Source organism: Balaenoptera borealis (genome assembly GCF_965194805.1).
Source record: "Balaenoptera borealis genome assembly, chromosome: 6".
NCBI classification, from domain to species: domain Eukaryota; kingdom Metazoa; phylum Chordata; class Mammalia; order Artiodactyla; family Balaenopteridae; genus Balaenoptera; species Balaenoptera borealis.
Window position 1 is genome coordinate 67,036,309 of NC_138863.1, and position 5,107 is coordinate 67,041,415.

Genomic DNA, 5,107 nt, shown 5'->3' on the forward strand with positions numbered 1-5,107 from the left:
CCTCTCTTCCCTCCCTCTTTTTTTTCCTTTCTTGGCTGGAGTGTAAGTTTAAATAACTTATTAAAAAAGGATATAGAGGGGTTAAAATTTCAGAGTTTACATAATCAGAAATACCTTTTTTTTGCTTCTCATACAAGATTTATTTGATTTTTCAGCTTGGCTGGGAATAAAACTATATCCTTACATGTTTTGATGGCCTCTCTTCCTTGCTTCTTACCAACAGTTATTGTTAATAAGTCTGATGGTGATCTGATTCTTGTTTGTTCTTTTTATCTTTGATGTTTTGAAATTTTATAATGCATCTCAATGTGTGTTCTTTTTCATCAAGTGAACATTTGGTGAGCCTTTTCATTTCTGGAAATTTGTCTTGTACTATATCTACTTGGTATTTTACTTTAGGGACTGATACTCTAACTTTTTTTTTTTCTATCACATTTTTATATCTTTGTGTTTTGTTCAACTTTCTAAAAGATGTCTTTATTTTCTTCCAAACTGTCGAATGATTTTCCCCTGCTTTATCTATGATATATATAATTTATGAGCGCTCTTTATATATTTTATTATTCCCCCAAGGTATCCTACTCTCACTTCATAGATGCATCTAGGATATTAAATATAGTATTCACATATTTATCTTAGCTCCATGCACTGTCTTGACTTTTCAAATTTACTAGTTTTTATGTTTGGTCTAGGCCCAGGGAACCACCATTCCAAATAGTAAGGTAGGGGAGGAAGGTAATGAGAGGGAGATATCTAGGAAACTTTAAAAGAGAATTGCTAAATCAGGTTTGGATATTTGGAATAATAATTGTTACTCATTGACAGATCTAGTGGAGCAATTAAAAATATTAGCAATGGCTATGTGAATCAGATAAGACAAATATTTCCATGATAACGTATGAATTCTATCTGTTAAATTTAGTATAATTCATACTTATTATAATTACATAATTCTGTTAAATTTGTTATAATTCCATTTGTTTATTTGTTATAGAACTTAATTGCTTTTCTTTTTCTTCCCCCAGTTTCATTCCATGATAATTTTCCCTCACTGTCCTAAGAATAGTTTATACTTTAAGGCACACACACACACACAGCCTAGAATCACCTAAAAAAATCAGTTCCCCAGAAAACACTACCAGGAACTCTCTTGAGCATATGGATACCCAAAAGTGGGCATCAGAATGAATATACTTCTAAGTATCATTACTAGTGGAGAAATTAGTATGGAGCGCTAAGGACTGGCAGAGTTAATGAGCATTTAGTGAAGGGATAATTTGGCTGGGACAAGAGAAAAAGGTAAAAGTTCCTAGAAAATAGAAATATCTTATGACAGAAAACTTGCACAGCAAAACGGTAAATCGTCTTGAATTTTCACTGAATTTGTGAGTAGCAGTGGTCTAAATTAGTAGAAGTTCATTTCCTTTATGCTCCTCGAGCACTTGGTGCATATTTGTATCACAGCAGTTATCTTACTAGATTATAATTGCCTGTGTGGTTAAGATATGTGAAGTACTAACTGACGTACTTTTACTTCCTTTGATATTTCATTGTTTCACCTGTAAAATACAAGTAATAATACCCTCTATGGGTGAGGGTTAAATGAATATATGCAAAATGCATAAAACAACATCTGGCACATAGTACTAAATAAATATTTTTTTTACTGTTGTTATTAAATTTCTTCACTATTACCAGAGGCTCTTCCTGCAGCCCTCCCCCAAAATTCTGGCCAGATATCAAGGCTATTATTCCCTAAGTGGAATTGTCATGGGAAACAGAAAAAAGAATCATCAGATTCTTGTGTTTCAAATTTAAAAGGTCTTAATCGCCCGTGTTTATGCTGTCTACAAGAGACCCACTTCAGACCTAGGGACACATACAGACTGAAAGTGAAGGGATGGAAAAAGATATTCCATGCAAATGGAACTCAAAAGAAAGCTGGAGTAGCAATTCTCATATCAGACAAAATAGACTTTAAAACAAAGACTATTACAAGAGACAAAGAAGGACACTACATAATGATCAAGGGATCAATCCAAGAAGAAGATATAACAATTGTAAATATTTATACACCCAACAAAGGAGCACCTCAGTACCTAAGGCAACTACTAACAGCCATAAAAGGGGAAATCGACAGTAACACAATCATAGTAGGGGACTTTAACACCCCACTTTCAACAATGGACAGATCATCCAAAATGAAAATAAATAAGGAAACACAAGCTTTAAATGATACATTAAACAAGATGGACTTGGGCTTCCCTGGTGGCACAGTGGTTGAGAATCTGCCTGCCAATGCAGGGGACACGGGTTTGAGCCCTGGTCTGGGAAAATCCCACGTGCCGCGGAGCAGCTGGGCCCGTGAGCCACAATTACTCAGTCTGCGCGTCTGGAGCCTGTACTCCGCAACAAGAGAGGCCGTGATATTGAGAGGCCCGTGCACCGTGATGAAGAGTGGCCCCCGCTTGCCACAACTAGAGAAAGCCCTCGCACAGAAATGAAGACCCAACACAGCCATAAATAAATAAATAAACAAATACTTTAAAAAAAAAAAAACCAAGTTTGTGCTTTTAAAAAAAAAAAAAAACAAGATGGACTTAATTGATATTTATAGGACATTCCATACAAAAACAATAGAATAGGGCTTCCCTGGTGGTGCAGTGGTTGAGAATCTGCCTGCCAATGCAGGGGACACGGGTTCAAGCCCTGGTCTGGGAAGATCCCACATGCCACGGAGCAACTAGGCCCATGAGCCACAACTACTGAGCCTGCGCATCTGGAGCCTGTGCTCCGCAACAAGAGAGGCCACGATAGTGAGAGGCCCGTGCACCGCGATGAAGAGTGGCCCCCGCTTGCCACAACTAGAGAAAGCCCTCGCACAGAAACAAAGACCCAATACAGCCAAAAATAAATAAATAAATAAATAAAATTAAAAAAAAAAAAAAAAAAAAAGGCTGATCCCTTAGACTTTTAAAAAAAAAAACAAAAAAACAAAAAACAAAAACAATAGAATACACTTTCTCCTCAAGTGCTCACGGAACATTCTCCAGGATAGATCATATCTTGGGTCACAAATCAAACCTTGGTAAATTTCAGAAATTTGAAATCGTATCAAGTATCTTTTCCTACCGCAACGCTATGAGACTAGATATCAATTACAGGAAAAGATCTGTAAAAAATACAAACACATGGAGGCTAAACAATACACTATTTAATAACGAAGAGATCACTGAAGAAATCAAAGAGGAAATCAAAAAAGACCTAGAAACAAATGACAATGAAAACACGATGACCCAAAACCTATGGGATGCAGCAAAAGCACTTCTAAGAGGGAAGTTTATAGCAATACAATCCTACCTTAAGAAGAAACATCTCAAATAAACAACCTAACCTTACACCTAAAGCAATTACAGAAAGAAGAACAAAAAAACCCCAAAGTTAGCAGAAGGAAAGAAATCATAAAGATCAGATCAGAAATAAATGAAAAAGAAATGAAGGAAACAATAGCAAAGATCAATAAAACTAAAAGCTGGTTCTTTGAGAAGATAAACAAAATTGATAAACCATTAGCCAGACACATCAAGAAAAAAAGGGAGAAGACTCAAATCAATAGAATTAGAAATGAAAAAGGAGAAGTAACAACTGACACTGCAGAAATACAATGGATCATGAGAGATTACTACAAGCAACTATATGCCAATAAAATGGACATGGAAGAAATGGAAAAATTCTGAGAAATGCACAACCTTCTGAGACTGAACCAGGAAGAAATAGAAAATATGAACAGACCAATCACAAGCACTGAAATTGAAACTGTGATTTAAAATCTTCCAACAAAAGCCCAGGACCAGATGGCTTCACAGGCAAATTCTATCAAACATTTAGAGAAGAGCTAACACCTATCCTTCTCAAACTCTTCCAAAATATAGGAGAGGGAGGAACACTCCCAAACTCATTCTACGAGGCCACCATCACCCTGATACCAAAACCAGACAAAGATGTCACAAAGAAAGAAAACTACAGGCCAATATCACTGATGAACATAGATGCAAAAATCCTCAACAAAATACTAGCAAACAGAATCCAACAGCACATTAAAAGGATCATACACCATGATCAAGTGGGGTTTATTCCAGGAATGCAAGGATTCTTCAATATACACAAATCAATCAAGGTGATACACCATGTTAACAAACTGAAGGCGAAAAACCATATGATCACCTCAAAAGATGCAGAGAAAGCTTTCGACAAAATTCAACACCCATTTATGATAAAAACCCTCCAGAAAGTAGGCATAGAGGGAACTTACCTCAACATAATAAAGGCCATATATCACAAACCCACAGCCAACATTGGCCTCAATGGTGAAAAGCTGAAACCATTTCCACTAAGATCAGGAACAAGACAAGGTTGCCCACTCTCACCATTATTCAACATAGTTTTGGAAGTTTTAGCCACAGCAATCAGAGAAGAAAAAGAAATAAAAGGAATCCCAATCGGAAAAGAAGAAGTAAAGCTGTCACTGTTTGCAGATGACATGATACTATACATAGAGAATCCTAAAGATGCTATCAGAAAACTACTAAAGCTAATCAATGAATGTGGTAGAGTAGCAGGATACAAAATTAATGCACAGAAATCTCTTGCATTCCTATACACTAATGATGAAAAACCTGAAAGAGAAATTAAGGAAACACTCCCCTTCACCATGCAACAAAAAGAATAAAATACCTAGGAATAAACCTACCTAAGGAGACAAAAGACCTGCATGCAGAGAAATATAAGACACTGATGAAGGAAATTAAAGATGATACAAACAGATGGAGAGATATACCATGTTCTTGGATTGGAAGAATCAACATTGTGAAAATGACTATACTACCCAAAGCAATCTACAGATTCAATGCAATCCCTGTCAAACTACCACTGGCATTTTTCACAGAACTAGAACAAAAAATTGCACAATTTGTATGGCAACAAAAAAGACCCCAAATAGCCAAAGCAATCTTGAGGAAGGAAAACGGAGCTGGAGGAATCAGGCTCCCTGACTTCAAACTATACTACAAAGCTACAGTAATCAAGACAGTATGGTACCGGTACAAAA

The 5,107-nt window shown here is 36.4% G+C and overlaps 1 long non-coding RNA gene across 1 annotated transcript; it reads right to left on the bottom strand.

Moving 5' to 3' along the window:
• Positions 1-2,151: 2,151 nt before the first annotated feature.
• On the bottom strand, positions 2,152-5,107 carry LOC309630297. Its single transcript, XR_014245582.1, has 2 exons — positions 3,021-5,107; positions 2,152-2,647 (listed from the first exon to the last, which is right to left on the bottom strand). It is a non-coding gene; the product is annotated as an uncharacterized lncRNA (long non-coding RNA).